The sequence below is a fragment of the Miniopterus schreibersii genome, assembly GCF_964146895.1.
Source record: "Miniopterus schreibersii genome assembly, chromosome: 3".
Taxonomy (NCBI): domain Eukaryota; kingdom Metazoa; phylum Chordata; class Mammalia; order Chiroptera; family Miniopteridae; genus Miniopterus; species Miniopterus schreibersii.
This window is the reverse complement of record NC_138103.1, coordinates 56311502-56330754: the sequence shown is the minus strand read 5'-3', so window position 1 is coordinate 56330754 and position 19253 is coordinate 56311502. Positions and strand designations below refer to the sequence as shown.

At 37.8% G+C, this 19253-nt stretch overlaps 1 long non-coding RNA gene across 1 annotated transcript; it reads left to right on the top strand.

The window, feature by feature from the left end:
- Positions 1-34: 34 nt before the first annotated feature.
- LOC308554310 lies at positions 35-18569 on the top strand. Its single transcript, XR_013998390.1, has 7 exons — positions 35-113; positions 3196-3271; positions 6135-6240; positions 8144-8273; positions 9108-9242; positions 17315-17375; positions 17615-18569. It is a non-coding gene; the product is annotated as an uncharacterized lncRNA (long non-coding RNA).
- Positions 18570-19253: the final 684 nt, after the last annotated feature.

The following is a 19253-nucleotide window of genomic DNA, read 5'->3' as shown; positions in this document are numbered from 1 at the left end:
GCGCCGGGCTCGCTCCCTCGCTCGCGGGTACAGTAGGTGCAAAGCTTGGGGAAGAAGACACTGGGGCTGCCGGGAGGCTGAACCTGACTTCTCTTCATTGTGGGCTCCTATTGGTAGGCAGGCTACCGTAAACCCTCGACGAGCAGTCCGGAGCCCCTCACGAGCACGCTCTATTTAAAGATAATGGCAGAGGGGGGCACTGGGGGACAAGGGTTGGATGGGGAGCTGCTTGCAGAGCCAAGTAAGGCTAAGCTGCTGCGTGGCCGGCCCGAGGCGTGCTTGACGGGCACGGCGGGGTCTTGACCGCTGCCTGGCCGGGAAGAGGAAAAAGTGATGTGCGAGGAGGGATGGGGGCAGGGGAATAACCGGTTGGGCAAGCGGCTGGTTGCTGAGCTTAATCTAACGAATTTCAAAAGAAAAGGTAATAAAACCAGACAAGAAATAATGTTCTCCGACAAGAGCATTCTTGGCTTGGATATTTTTTTGAAAAAATAACAACCCCCAAACAAAAACCCAATACAAAACAGGCCTTTGCAGGCAGGGTGGAAATGAACTCATTTGAGGCCAAAGGAACCTTAAAAGAGAATACTATAAAGAGCAAGGAAGACAAGCAAGCATAATTTAATCAGTAGGTTTTGCTTTCTCCTCAACTGCTTTCTCTTCCATCTGTTAACTAGATAGCAACGAAAAACAACCAAGTTTGCATGATGACACTACGGGGAAGACAGGCTTGACCACTTCCTCGAAGGAAGAAAAAGTCCTTTTTAAGATACCACCTACAGCTAGATCTGCAGGGTATGACATTATTATAACTCCTGTGCCCAGAGGATTAAGAATAGAGTTCGGCCTAAAAAAGTACCACCTTATAAGAGGCAGCATGACATAGTGTTTTAGCTGACGTGGTGTTTACAAGAAGATTGGAAAATCTTTGTTAGAAATTAGTGAAGCACATAACATGGTTTTTAAAAAGCATGATTTGGTTTATAAACAGGGCTTAATTCTGTAAAGCTCTAATTTTAATTTTCAATCTTGGATTGTTCAAAATAATTCTAATACATCTTAAAGGCAGACTTGTGTCTTTAAGAGACTTGTGTCTCTTTATTGTGAAAGCTTTGGTAACAAATGGCAATGCTTTCATAAAATCACACTGAGATTTGAAGCATAACAGCACAAACTTATCTAGACTTTTGCAATCAACAGATCTGCTTATTAGAGAAATATAGAAAGAAAAAATATCAATCTGGACTTATATATCCAAGTATACTTTGAAGAGTTTTGGCTGTCCACGTCTAAAACATTTTAGATTCTTTTGTGCCATATATTTGGATAGGTTGAACCTATGTGTCACAGTAAACTAAACTCATTGGACTTGCTGTTTTTCTTTTTTGGAGGAAATGAGATTTTATTTAGTTGGATTTTAGTTGACAAAGCAATATCGTGGACTCAGCATTATATGAGGATATAAATATGCAAAATATTTGGATAGTTCATGGGCAGGCCATTTATTTTTGAGAGTTTAGATGGTTATGCATAAAACTATGAATTTGTGTATTTGAGTGGAGAAAATTTCAGTCTATTTTTTCTCTCTCTTGGTTGACACCTGGTGGAAAGTCTAGTTAAAGTACTTGGAATCTAGTATTAGCTTTGGTAACAGATACTACTTGGGCTTTTTCGCCACCTAGTGGTAAAAGTGGTGAATTTGCTAAAATGTCAGCTTCTCAGCCTTAAGGGCAAATAATATTTATTAAGCATTCAAATAACATTGGGCTAGGAACGAATTTAAAAGTGTAGTGTACAATGAGGTCTTCATTACTAAATTTGCTTTAAATTATTAAGTTTTAGTGAACAATGGCTGAATTCTTAAGAATTTTTAGTAAAATTTCTCCAGTTGAAATATAACTTAATTGTAAAAAAAAAAGAATCAGCTGTTGAAAAAAACTAGAATTGTATTTCAACACAAAGAATCCTTAGAGATTTACTTGTAGTTTGGAAAATTGTTTTAGCACATTACGTGATTAATTCCTGTCACTATCTTACATTATTCTTTCTGTTTGAAGCTTTTAGGATATAACAAATCATTGTATTTTACTTATTTTGCTGTTTTTCTTTACTGTCTTTTTACTGTGTCTTCCCTCAACACTTTAGTACTGACAAGTTGCCAAGAAAGTTTTATCCCCTATCATTTTTACTGAAGATCCTACTTACCCTAATTTGTACCTTTCTTCTCTTTGGATTTGGTTATAAGGCTCGGCTTTGTGAAGTGCCTGAACTTGATGTTCCTTCATTTTGTTTTCCTCTTATTTATTCAAATTATGAAAACACCAGAAACAAACAAACAACAAACAAACAACTCTGGTGCCTCTAAATCCTTGTTTATATTTTTATTTCTAAAAGAAAAAAAAAAAAGACTAAATTTTGAGTGTTTTCTCTTATGACTTTTATAACCTCCCCCTTAAAGGCTCCTTGTCTGTCTATCCTTTAGACAGCTCCAAATGCTGCTCTGCAGCTGTTATCTTGGGCTCCCGGACTTGCTTCACTCGGCCCTTATTGTATTTTGCACTAAATTTAAGCTATTCACCTTTACCACCAAGGATCTCTCCTACTGCACCCCAGCCTACGTCTCATATGCCACCTCCTCCTACTCATCTGCTAACTCGCTATACTCCTGTCAAGTAATCTGTCCCCTTTGTTAGCTCTTCTCACTGTTGCCAACGTGCAGTTACATGCTGCTTTCTCTGCCCAGAACAACATCCCACTGCTGTGTCATCTCCTTTCTCTTCTTCTAACCCCTTCACCAGATTCAGTTGGCATAACTTAATAAAATTCCAACGGGACAGAATAACTACTCCTCCCCTTTCTACAGCTTTTTCGGAGCTTAAATAGAAATCTCTTTTTATGGTATTTGATTCTTGGATTTTTAATTCAGTGGCTATTCCACTGCCAAGTCTGGAGTTTTTCACCTATTATATCAAAATACCCAGTTGTTATATAAAAAAAGGAAGTCATTTCAACGGAAAGTTTTGGTGTATGATTGTAAGAAAAACCATACCAACAGTCAGAACCTGTTTCTTAAAGAAAAACATGAAATCCATGCTTAATTCTCATTTTAACTAACACACAACAGGCTTGAGTGCTATAGAAGTAAGGGAGGTTTTTTGGTTTGTTTGTTTTTTAAGTCTTAATTCTGTATTTCAGGATTCTGTAACTCTGACTTAACTATTTAACATCTTCAGAATGCAACAAATTTGACTTCGGTGTGGAAGCTGGAGAGGTAAGTTTTGCTATAGTATTAGCAAAATGAGTAAGACTTGTTTTTTATATTTCAAAGTTAATTATATGATTTGTTTGTTGCAGCCTTCATAAATTCTTAATAGACATTTAAATGTTTTATGGATTTTATGAGAAAATTCAGTACCAAATTTGGTTTCTGTTCTTCCTCATTAAAAAATACTGTGATATGTGTCATGTGAATACCATTTAATCTTTTATTTTTGACCTCTTGATTTAAAATGCCTTGGCCTGGTGGCTCAGTTGGTTGGAGCATCGTCCTGTGCACCAAAAGTTTGTGGGTTCAATTCCCAGTCAGGGCACATACCTGGGTTATAGGTTCCGTCCCTGGTAAAGGCATGTACAGGAGGCAGCCAATCAATGTTTCTCTCTCTTCCCCCCTTCCTCTCCATTTAAAAATCAATAAAAACATATTCTCAGGTGAGGATTAAAAAATATATATTTATATATATTTTATACAGAGAATCTGATAGAGATAAAATAATCTAAAATTCTACCCTCCACCCAGAGATATACCATTGTCAACATTTTGGTACATTTCCATCTAGAATAGATGTATAACTAAGAAAGAAGAGCATTGCCACTTAGGCTATGATAATGCTTTTTATCATGGAGAATTCTTTGGCTATTTATTTAGTGCCTCCAGGGGATAGTCTCTTGAACAGATTTGTAACATTTAGGGCCTGCTAACTTAAATGAATTGGTAATAGGTGTATGGGACATTTATTCATTCAGGCTCAAGTGGCATTGGGCCTACAAGGAGGATCAGAAATGCTAAATTTCTTTTCTGAACTATTTTATGACTTTTGACCAAGCACAGCTTTATGTAACAAGGGTAAAAGCATTCTAATTATAATAGCTAATATTTTCTTGGTGGATATTGAGTTTTAGTGGCAAAGTATAATTGAAAGGAACCAGTTCTCAGTTTTTTAATATCAAGTTCATATTTGGCTAACAAATTTTGTATTTGATATTTTACTTGGAGAATGTTGTCCTTCCACTCATCTGTATTTTCTCTGTCGATGAATAGAAAATTATTATAAATGATTTAAAAAACCCCAGACTTGTTATTTACTGCCACTAGCTTCTCAATACCATTTAATGGAAGCACTTTTCAAGGATCTTCTCCTTAAGGTTAGTTTTATTTACTGTTGTTAATTATTATCCTTAAGTTATCATAAGTTAAAAATTGTAAGAGAGAATTATTATTTCTCCCCATCTGTGATCAGCTCAGTTTTCATGTTACTGTCTTTCCTGTTGTTGGGGAATTTACTTGCTACCACATTGAAGAAGTTATGATGAAAGAAGTGTTTGTTGGGGAAAAGCTGTAAGGAAGAGGGGCAATTTAAGTTTTTTAAAAGTTTGCTGAGGACTCACTGCCTCCAGAATTTTAAGTGTTTCAAATGAACTTTTGTTCCTGGGTCAGGAGACAGGTTAGGGGATAGCTAAACCTTAAACTCACACATTTAATCTGTGCTCTAGAAAAGTCACATTTGGATAATCAGCAATTGGTTTTATAGTTGTTGTTTAGCATGAACATTTCTTTAGTTCATGTATAAACTACTTAAATCAATACATTTTAGTGGAATCATGAAGCAACTGAAAATTTCTGTGCCAAATTGATATAACACTTTTGTACTTATGTATGAATTTCAAATCATTTTGTTGCAGAAAATCTGATAGAAAGAAATTAAATGCTTTAATATTTTGGACTTTGAAACATAGGAAGCGTTTTATGGGCACCGAGGTACACACACACAGAGCAAAATAGCCAAAGTAAGCAACAGAATTAAATCATGAATAATTTAGAAATTAAAATAACCTAATCTGTCTTGGTCTATAGAAAGTGGGAGTAGCCTGGCCGGGCGTGGCTCTGCGGTTGAGCATAGACCTAGGATCCAGGAGATCTTGGTTCTATTCCCTGTCAGGACACATGCCCCGGGTGTGGGCCAGATCCCCAGTCATGGTGGTGCAGGAGGCAGCCAATCAATGACAACTCTCTCATCATTGATGTTGCTCTCTCTCTCATCCTTCCTCTCTCTGAGATCAATTAAAAAAAAAAAAAAAAAAGGGAGTAATGCTTTGGTAAAGCCAAAATAGTTTTTATAATCCGCACCTGAGGGTATGTTTTTCATTGATTCTAGAGAGAGAGAGAAAATCATCAATATGAGAAAGAAACATCATCAGTTGCCTCCCATAGGAAACTCCAACCATGGCAACCTGGATATGTGCCCTGACCTAGAATTGTACCCGTAGCCCTTCTGTGCACAGATGATGCTCTAACCAACTGAACCACACCAGCCCAGGCACCAAAATAGTTTTATGGGGTGTGGGTTAAAAACAAAATTTGGAAGCTGCAGTAGATAGCATTTTACATAATAATTCTATTGTCCAAATCATATATTTTACATATACTCTTAGAAATAAGAAATGCTTTATTTCTACCAGTGGGCTACTTGAAAAGGGAGAAGTCTTTTAACTTTAATTTTCCATTTATTATTACTATTTTTGCTATTATTTGAATCTATTTTGTTGTAACTTGGTAGAAGCCCTTGCAAAGGTGAATGAATGTAAAAGAAACTGAGCTGAGCCCTGCCCCCTCCCTTAGTTCTTTCTGCAAATGAAGAGGGAAAGAAGAACCTTTCAGAAAGAGTCACTTGATAGCTGGCTAATGGGAGATTGTTGAAGGAGAAAGACTGTAAAATAGAGTCAGATCCCAAAGAAGGTAATGTGGGAAGGAATAAAAGGCCATACCATTTTTCCATTTCTAGCGCTAGCCTTTTTCATCTTCACAAACCTCAATACTTTTGTGTTTTAATCACATTGTTTTCTTTCTGTCTCTGCAGTGATGTTCACTCCAAAGAGATGAAATGCTGGCCGTTGACTCCTGGTGGCCAGTCACTGGAGGACAATGCTGGCTAAGTGGACTGCATACAAATCACAAAATCAAAGGTAAGAAAGACCCTCAGAGAGTAGTGTGAGGATGAAGGGCAAGAGATACATCCTCTGGAGGATGTGGGAACAGAGAAAAACAAGAGGAGAGTTATGGCAGTCAGAGTCCAGAGACTCCTCAATGATTAGGCTTGCATCCAAAGAATGGACATGGCATAGGCATGCCTAGTAACGACAGGAAGTCAAGCCTTTTGGGGTATTGGGAAGTCTGGCTGATAACAGAGGATGGGAGGAGTGGGTCAGGGTTGGTGGGATGAAGCAGTGTTTTGTGTGTGTTTTTTAAATAAATATTGATTTCAGAGAGAGAAAGGGAGAGAGAGAGAGAGAGAAACATCAATGATGAGTCATTGATCAGCTGCCTCCTGCACACCCCCAACTGGGGATGGAGCCCGCAACCAGGGCATGTGCCCTGACCGGGAATCGAACCCCGATCTCCTGGATTCTAGACCAATGCTCAGCTGTTGAGCCATGCCCAGCCGGGTGAAGCAGTGTTTTTCTTACGAGTAATAGGACATTTATAAATTGGCCATGAAGTCCAGAAACCACCAGGCTGTACACTAAATGGGGTGTGTGTGTGAATGAGAAAGAGATCATCGTATAACACCCAGAATACTAGCATATTTTAATATAATTATTACTTTTTAACCATAATTGTTTTTGCTCTTTATCTTCTTTGGTCCTGTTAACAGCCCTATGACGTAATGCTATTACAGTATATCCATTTTATAAACAAGAAAACAAACTTAGAGTGATAAAGTAACTTGACCAATCTCATGTAGCTAGTAACAGGCAGTGCTAGCTGAACCTGTGCTCTTAAGCAAGCAAGCAAGATCTGCCAGCAAGTCAGTAGACTTATTTATCAGTTCCTCCTACAAGAAGGCTTCTGTAACCATTCTCCTCTCCCCTAGTAGGGATTATGTGTTTCTTTACTGTGTTCACAGAACCTTTGAAAAACCCTATTCCTAAATAGTCTTTGATGCAGTTTTTACATTTATTGTCTCTTTCACAATACTCCAAGCCTCTCAAGTGCGCTCTCCATGTCCTATCTAGTGCTCAAGTGTTAATCGTTTTTATATCTCCAGCACTTAGCATAGTGCTTGACACATAATACACACTCAATAAATGTTTATTGATATTGGATAAATTGATAATGGAATGTTATTTTAAGCAATTTTTTATCATAAGGTTGTAGAATCTTGTGCGAAGTTTTTCCAAATAACCACGTGAAACCACATGAGACTGATGAATTAAACACAAGATTTGAGTTCAGACCATAATTTTGTAAATGTATGCTGGTGGCCAAAAGGGCACCATCATGATGTATTATTGTCCAATCCCAGTCAAAGTAAATAAGAATTACTGGCCTGTGTTAAAATAAAGTTTTGTGGTTGGAAAGTAATAATCATATTAAAAATACATATATCCCTTTTCAGCATTTTTCTACTTAATATTACATTTGGCATATTATTTACAACTGATGAACAAAGAGCCTTCCAGCCTGCTTTTGATTGCTTAGGAAAAAATGCAGTTGTGTGCCATAGCAGAGGGCAAAATAACTGACTGTAAGAATTTGGGGAGGTTAAATGAAACTTTTTCTGTATTTTTAATATAGTTTCATAGCTGACATTTAACAAAGTATTCTGAACAGCTTTGCAAGTATGTAACAGAAAGGTTAATTTCAAAGGTCTTGATTATATATTTTACTTGCTGTATATATTGAGATTATGTATAGATGCTGTCTCTCTTAGAAATTAAAATCACTAAAAACATTTCTGAAGACAAATACGTATTCATTCATAGGTTTGGTAAATTCAACAATTGGGTATGTGAAACCCTGGTGATTAAAAATATATGTTATTTTAAAATGAATTTTTATATATCCTAAAATATATTTTTATTTTAGAAACAACCAAATAATTAGGTGGAAAATAATTCAATATTAGCTGGGGAGAATCAAATTTTTATCGATTTATGAATGGAAATGGGATGTAACATTCTGGACACTTGCAAGATATCAGAAAGCATGAGCAACAGTGAGTACTGTGAATTAAGTTTGTTTGTATAAATTTAACTCTTGAAAAGATGAATTAATTTTCCCTTAATAATTAAAAGAAAACCTCTAGGCCTTAATTCATTACTATCATTATTTATCATGATGTTCAAATTGTTTGCGATCTAGCTACTAGAAGCCCCTTCCATGTGGCCTCTGTGTTTTCTTGACATGTCTTCATCACTTTTTGACTTCCTTTCTGGCACAGGATATTGACAAATTCATCTTTTACTTCCTCTGCCCTAGCCCTGGAATCAGCCATTTTAGCCCAGAATCTTTTTTGTGGAGAATGACATTGAGAATACAAGATCTGGGCATTAGATGTGCTCTTTTATTTTGGAGTGTAGTGCTTCAAGGATTTCTCAGCGGAGAGAGCTAGGATAATGTATACACACATTTGCGTTCTATCTATCTATCTATCTATCTATCTATCTATCTATCTATCTATCTATCTATCTATCTATCATCTATCTATCTATCTATCTATCTATCTATCTATCTATCTATCTATCTATTTATCTATCTATCATCTGTATCATCTATCTATCATCATCTAGCATCTATCTATCTATCAATCAATCAATCATCTATCTATATAATCTGTCATCTGTCTGTCTGTCTAATCATGATTGTACAGATACCATCAGTTCTAATCCAGCACTTCAGGGTTTGTTCTGATTATCTCCCTTTCTATATATAACCCCTTCTTTGACACTGAGAAACCTGGCTCCCATTGGCCTTATTGTATTTACTTATTTGATCGATCCCTTTGTGTGTAATCAATCTCTCCTTTCCACTGCCATCCTCTTTTATGTAGATGCGCTCTTCCCCTGAGTTGGCTCTGCGGCCACACCAACCTGTCCCTCTACGTGGATGTGTTCTCACCCTGCTCTGGCTTAACTTCTCCATGCTGGACTGACCTTTCTGAGATGCTGCCTTCACCCTGTATCAGGTAGGCTCTGACTCTCCTTCTGCTTCCACTTTTCTCTGCATACCCCCACCTTCTTCCATGAGCAGAGTAGGTATACAACTATTTCAATTTAGTTGTGAATGAGAAAAGAAAAATAGGTCAAAAGCTAAAAGGAGACTCATTCAGGAAAGACTTTGGATAAGGTACCAATCTAGAGGGTGAGGTTAAAAATATGAAAGAGAAGTAATTGATAAAGCCACTTCTCTCAGAAGGTAGAAAGGATGGGATTTAGAGTGCAATCCTGAGGATTAGTTTTAAGTATGAAGACCACATTCCCCTTAAATAGAGAGTGGGGGATGGGAGGAAGAATGGGTTCAATACAGGTTGGTTTGAAACTTTTTTTGGCAGGAAGAGAAGTGAATTGCCATCCAATGGCTTTTACTTTCTCTGTGCAGACATTGCTGAGGAGTGATTTAGTTGGAGATTTGAGGAAAGTGGAGAGCTCTGAAATCACTAGAGAATGAGAAAGGGAAATGAGCAAAATAACCAGAAAGATTTCTGAGTGATACGGAGGATCTGAGAACAGAAACTGGAAATCAGTTGAGACACCAACCTGAACAGTTACAGTGTTTTCTCCAGCAGCCCCCAGTGCTAGGAATGAGAAGGCAGTTTTTATCAGGCAAACAGTTAAATAGAAAGAGTTGGCAAATTAAGTTGAGGATATTGGCTAGAGGGAGATTGAAATGAAGGAATGGCTCAGGAGTATGAAGCCCTTCTGAACATCAAGGTCAAGCTGGAGGCTGAGATCGCCACCTACCGCCACCAGCTGGAAGAAGGGGAGTACTTCAATCTTCTTGAAGCCCTGGACAACAGCCACTCCATACAATCCATCCAAAAGACCACCACCCACAGGGTTGTGCATGGTGTCTGAAGTCAGTGACAACAAAGTTCTCAAGTGTTAGAGGCAGCAGAAGTGGGGCACCCCTTGGTGGGGCAATAAAAAGTTCAATAAAAAGTTCTGAACAATAAAATGTTCAGATATCATTGAACAATAAAAAGTTCAGATATCATTGAACATTAAAAGAAAATGAAATGAATGAATGAATGTTGAATGTTGAAATGTTTAGTTCTTTTTTTAAATACAAAGAAAATATTTTTATTTGTATAACAAAGACTAAGAAATAATGACATAATAAAATTAATAGAGTTAATGTCAAGACACAAATAGGTTTGAATAGTGTGTAATCCTTTCCTCCTGAAAAAAACCCACCTCTCCTAGCCTGCTTTAGAGAGCCAACATTTTAGTGTAAAGAGTTTTATGGAGTAGACTCTACTTGGTGGATATTAACACAATAATGTTTTTATTTTTTCCAATTACAATTCCCAATAGTGCTTTATAGAATATCCCAAGATAATTTCTTGGGCACATTCCACAACTTTCTCATCACTTTCAGTTATTAAAAAACAAAGCAAAACCAAACTAATTTCACTCCAGTGTAAAAATCCAATCTGAAATCTGATTCAAATGTAATCCTCTCAATTCCCTCTACTAGCATCTAAGTACTTTGTTGAGGAGGAGAAATATGAGAGATGGCAGGGGTTGCTTATTGGAGATGAGGAAGTACCCCTCCCCAGAGGACTGTACATGATTCTATTGCTGCTCTGGGGGTCACTGAGGATGTGGTGGTCTCCTCATAACTTTCTGCAATTTTTTGGTCCACCACATCACTACAGACACCCATGTCTTCCTTTTGCCCACCTTTGGTCTACATCCCAACTCCCTTAAGAAACAGCTGTCGGGTACCCCAGGGCTTTGGCTTTCTCTTCTCCTCTCTGTATTCCTTCATATTAAGTCAAACATGAAAGTCCTCCTCTGCACTCTCTGGTAAATTAGGAAACCTGGAATAGGTTAGAAGTTTCCTTCACCTCCTTCTTAACATCCCTATAGCATGGTCTTTTTCGTCTTACTTTCCTTGGCTCAGCCAGCAAGTGCTCCTCCTTCACAATCTCCAGAAAAGAAACAGGCACAATTCTTGGTGTTCAGATATGCTCCCAGATTTCAAGGGACACAAGTAAAGTTCTCCCCCTGACTCCCTCACAGGGCTTGCTGCACTTTGAAGGCAAGCTTTGGATTGGTCTCTGGGTCCCTGCCTCTGCAAGTATCACCTAGGTTGAGGACTGCGAATCTTCTCCTTGCCAGCAGTCACATTTCGTATTCCATTGAAACTCTGCCTTCATTTGGCATCTGGTGGGCTGAGAGGAAATATTTTTCTGCCTACCCAGGCTGAGATGTTGGCTGGAAGTAGCAGAAGTGGTTCCCCTGCCTCTGAATAAGTCCTCAGGAAGGCTTTTGTCCTAAATGGTTGGAGAGGTCTTTAAAAACATGGAATTCTTTTGTCTTTTTGTCATTTTTTTGGTTAGAATAGCCAATTCCAAGACAGTAGGAAAAATTCCATTCAACATTCTATTATTATAGCTTAAAACTAAACTAAATAATATCCTTCACTCTTATTTGATACTGTAGTCTATAATGAAAAAAACCCACCATAAACCCCCACAAACTTACCCACGGGTTATGGCAAACTAGATCCTTTTCAGTGTCTAAGATTTTAAGTTAGGGAACTTTAGAGCAGCATTGGTTTTCCAAGGTCATTAGAAGTACTATTAATGAGTAATGTTGTATTAGTTTTGTCTGACTTCCTATTGGAATATGGCAGGTATAAGATGGCTATTAGAGTGAGGGAGAGGAGTTAGGCCTATTATTAAATCATTGCTCAGTCAAGAATATAGCTCAGTAACAATGTTTAACTTTTCATTAAAAGGCTTTGAATGTAATAAGCAGGATTGTCACTGATTAAAAAAAACAAAACAGACTTCCCTTTAATACCTTTGAAATACAATTAAAAATTTTAGTAGATATTTAAGTGTATTTGTTAATCTTCAGCCTCATAGTCCCCTTAAAAGAAGTTTGAATAAAGAAGTATTTTAGATTCTGGCTTAAATATTAAGATAATTTTAAGGATTCCCAATGGCTAACAAATATAATGATTATTATTCCCAGAATGATACTCTCTTTAAACTTTCTTAGCTGAATTCTTTCTTAGTCACTTTTCTGCTATCCATATTCTTGGTAAGAACTCAATAATGGACTAGGTTAATTAGAGACAGGTAATCTTACCTTGTATTAATCATCCTTCTGTCAGAATAAATTAACCTTTTTAGCTCTTATTTTCTGGAATTCCCTACCTCTGTAGATACTGTTCTTGAGGCATTAGATAGCCTCATCAAGTTTTAAACTCATTTGAACTTGGAAATACCCATTGCTGATAGAGTTGTTAAACTTAATAATCACAGAAATTTGCTCTGAGATCATTGAAGAGAAGCCTAATCCAGGCACCTCACAGGCTGGTTTCTTCTTAGCTGTGTGATCTGAGGAAATTCGGTTATCATCTCTGAATCTTCATTTCCTGACTTATAGAATGGAAATAATTATGTCTGTCTCAAATTGTGGAAATAAAATGGGAGAACACCTACAGTGAATTCTGAAATTCACCACTGAAGTATTTAGCATTGTTAGTACTATTTTGAAATATGTCAAGTCAGAGACTTCACTTTTCCCACTGTTGATGTTAACTATTCCCTAATCTCACGGATTCTTTTTTCCTGGCTTCCCTATATCCATGGCAGGAATAAAAATAATGGCAAAAAGTTGTGTGAGATAGTACTCTGATCAGTTGGGGGCTCCCATAATTTTTTTTTGTACACATGTGGCCCAGGGAGCAGATGTGTCAGTCAGTCTATCAAAGAATAGAATCTCCACCAGGCCAGCCACAGTGGAGATTCATGATACCCTATGACAAACAAACTGAAAAAGTAGTATGCATCGAGATAAACCTATTAACAATGTCAATATAAGTTCATCTGCTTTTGAAAGGAAAAACAATGCAATAAATTTCATGAGAGGTAATTTGGGAAATATTCAAACATTTGGCTTTAGTTAGAAAGGCAGGAAAATATATGAGAACTAGATTCCATTTGGGCAGGGTTTGTTTATCCCTCTCATCTTGAGCTTGAGCCAAAGTCCTGAGTTTTAACTAGCTCTTCAGTGTTTCTCCAATTTGTGCAGAGCCTTTGGCCTGTTTAGAGAGAGATGTAGATGTAGCTTAGTTCAGTGTTAGATAAAAGGGATGGTGACCCATGCATATCAGGACTCCCCAAAATGAAGAGCCGGGGATGGTCACAGGGTGGATAATGCTGTGTTGTGTGGAAGGAGGGGCATCACTAGTGGGTAAATGAGTACTTCATGAGGTGGAGGAAACCCCACTTGGAGTTTCTCTTAGGCTGAGAATGTAGGTCTTCAGAAAAAATACTTTAATAAACTACTTAAGTGTAGTTGTCAGACCCTCTCCAACCTCCCCCAATAAGGGAGAATTTCCTTCCGTGAAAGGCCCTTGTTTTGGTTACTTCCCTAAAGAGTTGGGAAGTAGGTTTGGAGGTAGAATTTAGCATAGGGCAAAGTTTTGGGTTATTTATGAGGAGAATGGAATGAGAGATTCTGGGGACTACTAGGAGGCGTGAGGAGCCAGCTTGCTGGACCCTTTAGGGAGGAAAGGGATGGAGTCACTCGGTTAAGGAATGACTTTGAAAAACAAAAATATCTAATGACAATAGAGATACATATTTTAACAGAAGTATAAAAACATGGATTATAGCCCAGCCGGGCGTGGCTCAGCGGTTGAGCGTCGACCTAGGATCCAGGCAATCGGGGTTCGATTCCAGGCCAGGGCACATGCTCGTGTTGCGGGCTAGATCCCCAGTCAGGGGTGTGCAAGAGGTAGCCAATCAATGACTCTCTCATCATTGATGTTTCTATCTCTATTCCTCTCCTTTCCTCTCTCTGAAATCAATAAAGATATATTTAAAAAAACAAACAAACAAAAAACATGGATTATAAAGTCTTCTTAGCCTCCTGGTTCCTCAGTACTTACCTTTCTCCCACCAAGTAACCACTGTTAATGTTTTCTTATGTACGCTTTCAAATTTCCTTATGCACATATAAGCAATATGAGTATTGATTTTTATTTTATTCCTCTGTTTTGTTCACATCAAATTTAACATATTATGTACATTGTGCTATACCTTAACTCCTTTGGGAAGAAGCAGATATGCAGTCCTCAAGAATGGCATTTCCATGTCTCATTAATACATCTAAAGTATTTCCACTTCCTACCACAAGTCTTTTTTTTTTTTTTTAAAGTATATCTTTATTGATTTCAGAGAGAAAAAAGGAGAGAGAGAGAGAGAGAGAGAGAGAGAGAGAAACATCAGTGATGAGAGAGCCGTCATTGATTGGCTGCCTCCTGCACACCCCTGGCTGGGGATTGAGCCCTCAACCCCGGCATGTGCCCTGCTGGAAATGGAACCGTGATCTGGATCCTAGGTTGATGCTCAACCGCTGAGCCATGCGTGGCTGGGCCCTGCCACAAATCTTAATGGTCCTGAAAAAGCTGGTTTAAATCAGTTTCTACAGTGTTACTTTGGATTTAAAATAACTAAAATTTGAGAGGTGGACGTAACTTTAGTATTTTTTCTTTACTCATGGCCTAACATGAACAAATTCTTCACTGAGCTTATGTGATAAAGGTCGGACAGTGAGAAATGTTTTTTCTACTGGATAGATTAAAATATGAACAGCAAAGCAAGAGTCTAGTAGGATCACATAAAGGAGTCTTGACCTGTAGGAAATAATTTCCTGTGAATCTTCAAGATGGGTGTACATATAAGCACAAATATCAGTAAGCAATTGACTAACTTCCAGCTGTAAGTTAACTTTAAAAAAAAAAATTATCTGTGTTGTTGAAAGTATTATAGATGTCCCCTTTTTCCCCCATTGACCCCTTCTACCCTGCACCCCCCATCCCCCGACCCAGGCCTTCACCACACTGTGGTCTGTATCCATGAGGTGGGTGGGGAGAGATTAACCCAATTTAACTTTTGAATGCTGTTTTCTTTGCCTGGCACAAAGATTTTTGAGAGGTTAGTGCCATCTGCTGGTCAAGCATTAACTTTTCAGATTCCCTCTGGAGACTTTTTCAAGAAACACTATTTTACACTTTCTAATAAATACCATTAACTAAGTAAGTAAAAGTATCTCAAATGTTAGTGTAAAGAACTTCTGCACATAAAACAAAGATATATTTCTGTATAGTAGGTTACCTATAGTTATATGACAGAGTTTCAATTTTGAGTGAGTTTTTTATATTTGTACTTGATTTATTTTTGAGAGCCTCACACAAACAAAACTGCCACCTTTTTCTTAATATAAAATAAGATTCTTTTGCAAAAAGAGGTTAGACTTGTCTATGGTCAATAAAATTTAATTTTATTTTTTCACATTTCTTTAAAAGATTGAGCTAGGAGTGTGTGTGTGCATGTGTATGTGTGTGCTTAATAAAAAAATTACTTTCAAAAACCAAGAAGGAGAAGGGGAAGGGAGCTGGAAATAACATTGCTAGTTGTCTGCATTGTACTCAGCATTGTGCTAGATGTTTTCTTTTAGTAGATAGTCTCATTTATTCCCCACAACCACCGTTCATATTAGAAAATGTCTCAGTTTTCCTGCTTAAGAAATAAGTCTAACAGGTTAAGGAAATACATACTAATGTTTTGGGAGAAAGCCAAGTTTCTTTTAACAGAATGAGTGCAACTGCTTATTTGTTTATTTTATTTGAAACAAATAGGCGCATCAGGCAAGCACTTATTTTCCCTACTCCAAATTAAAACGAGCACAACGGGGGCAAACATCATTTGGCAGGACAATTCCAATATGTGAACATCCTTCTCACTGTGGTTTGGGTAACTTGACACATAAGCAGTCATTATTATTATTATTATTATTATTATTATTAATTATTATTATTTTTTTCATTGCTTTCAGAGAGAGGAAGAGAGGGGGGAAGAGATAGAAACATCAATGATGAGAATCATTGATCAGCTGCCCCCTGCATGCCCTCTACTGGGGAGTGAGCCCACAACCTGGGCAAGTGCCCTGACCAGGTATCAAACTGTGACCTCCTGGCTCATAGGTTGGCACTCAACCACTGAGCAACACCAGTTGGGCTATTATTATTTGTTAAATTGATTTGAGAGAGAGAGAGAAACATCAATGTGAGAGAGAGACATTGATCTGTTGCCTCCTGCATACTCCCTGACCAGGGATCAAACCCATAACCTGGGTATGTGCCCTAACCAGACTAAGCAGTCATTCTTACACAAAATATGAACCTCAAAGTACTAACACCAAACAAAAGGAAGTGGTTTTAATTTCATGTGTGGGGCAGTATGTTCTATAAATGCCAAAAGGTGGGAGAAGCACAAACACAATCCACTTTAAAAAAAACTAAATAGTTCAAAGTAGAATTTCTTATCCCCCCTTTCTCCCGTAATATAAAGTACTGCTGAGACCCAGACTTAGTTTTTATCCTGGCCCATATGACTTGTATCACTAGGGTTATGGATAATAGACCTTTCACTTTGAAAAGAGGTGTATCTGCTCCTGCCTCTTCTTCTTGCCTTCATGCTCATATTCTTTGGAGTGGCTTCTAAGGGTCTTTTAGAGCCACCATGCTGTTTGGTTTCTTCCAAAACTTGTCCAAACCAAAGGCCCTCTATGTTGCTGATCGGAAGGCTTTAGCCAGTTTAGCAAAAGTTTCATCAGCCTGGCCTGTCTGCAGCCCTCTTCCATCAGCAGCCAGACGTTGTCTAATGGAACTGTATAACCCTTTGCATTTTTCCAGTTTGACGTGCTAGGAGGAATCTCCCACTTTTGTTGTTCATTCCTAGCCAGGTGACTGATGCGGGAGGAAAGGTGGTTCCTGGGGACTTAACAATATTGAACCTTGGAGGCGCCATTGGATCTTTCTGCATTTCCACCATTGGAATAACCCTCTGTTTTGCTCCAGAGTTGAAAGCCACTCCTTGTTGAGATGGTGTGTATCGGATAAACTGAGCAGAAGCCAGTTTATCAGCTGCTCTAACTGGCATGGCCACAGCTACCTTCTGTGATATGGATTTTTCTAAGGCCACTCTTGTCTTTTCTTTTATCTCTTTAATAGCTTCTTCATCACATCTTTGCAAGTCTGGGTCACCTGCATTTGTGACTTCCTTGGGAACCAGGTCAGTGTACTTGCTATCAGAGACCTTGTCTTTTGACTGTCCTTGTTGAGCTATGTTCATTTTTTTATGTATTATCTATGGCTGCTTTTGTGCTACGACTGCACAGTTGAGCAGCTGCAATGGAGATTGTAATGGCCCACAAAGCCTAAAGTATTTACTCTCTGAACCTTTACAGATAATGTTAACAGATAATGGTCTAAAATATTATATTATAGCAGAGACTGTCCATATCCCTTCAGGTTCTACCCCTGTGGTGGAAAGATCTATCTGAGGGCTTTCTCTGGTCTGAGCGCCGCTGAGGGCTTTCTCTGGTCTGAGTGCCGCTGCTTGTCAGAAGTGTCCATGAATCAACGCCTTTGAGGAGCAGCCCTTCACTGATGACGGTGGATAAATACCCAGCTCCCTCATTCCATGCTCGGGCATATCCTCTACCAACTGTCAGAGTCCTCCTTGGGTATCAAGTCTGGTTGCTTACAGTGTTAACTGCCATGTTGAAACCCCCTTCACTGACTTCCCACTCCACCCACCACAGTGTTTCCTGAGATCTCCTCCCAAATCAACTACTTGTACTAGAATCTTTGTCACAAAGTATGCTTCTGGGGGAAATTCAAACGAAGACAAATGTGAATTATTCATGTATATATATTATTTAGGGTGTCATTTTGATGTATAATCTACCCAGGTGTGATAAAAAATTTATAACCAAACATTTGGGTCATTTTTCTCTTATTACTAAAGGAAAGATAGGTTTTATTAATTGATAGTTTTATTCTGTATGACATTTATTGGAGAAATTTATCCTGAAAGATGCAGTTTGATAATTTTCTCATCTTTTTGAACATAAATGCCTATTGCAGGAGAGTGATTCTTGAAGTACTGAATTAATCTTTTGTACTGCAAAATCTTTTATCTTTTGTAAAATATATATTTTCTTTTATACTAATAAAACTTTTCTGCTACCTCTTCAGAAAACTTCTGCTCAAATTTTATTTTGCATCAATAATAGATGGACGCAACCTCAGTATAAGGGATAGCTAAGATAATTTTTTTCTATGTGGTAATTAGCTATAGGTTCAGAATGTTTAAGAAGAAATATTTCATAACTCTGTGGAAAATGTCCATATATTTTCTTTGTATATTTCTCATATTTTTTTCTCTAGTGGTTATTTAAAATCAGTAAATAATGTCAGACCTAAACCTCTGCCATTTATCCTTTGTTCAAGATTCTATAGGTGTCTATACTTTGAATAGATCTTTAATATTACTACTTAAGTTACATCACTTTTTTTTTCATATGCCTAATGAACATAATACTCGATACCTCTAAACTGTGACAGAGATAAACTGGTATTTAAGACATTTAATTGAAAGACAGTGGAGGAATAAAATATTTGATTTGTTTTGACCATATGAATTTTTTTTTTTTAAACATATCTTTATTGGTTTCAGAGAGGGGAAAGATGGGGGAGAGAGAGAGATAGAAACATCAGTGACGAGAGAGTCACTGATCGGCTGCCTAGCCCGCAACCCGGGCATGTGTCCTGACCGGGAATCGAACCCCGATCTCTTGGATCCTAGGTTGATGCTCAACCGCTGAGCCACACCCAGCCGGGCTGACCATATGAACGTTTTGCTTATCAAATAGACTGCTTCATATTACTTTGAGATTTCTCAGTTTTTACGCGTGCGCGTGTATGTGTCAATGCAGTATATAGTTTAAAGATTTTGGAGACAAATGATTACATGAAAAAAGTTGAATAATTATGTTTAAAACACTACTGTTTGTGTAAAAAGGGCACTCATATATTTGTATGTGCCAAGGATGTATTTAGAACAATGCACAGGAAACTAGGAGCAGTGCTTTTCTTTGAGGAGGGG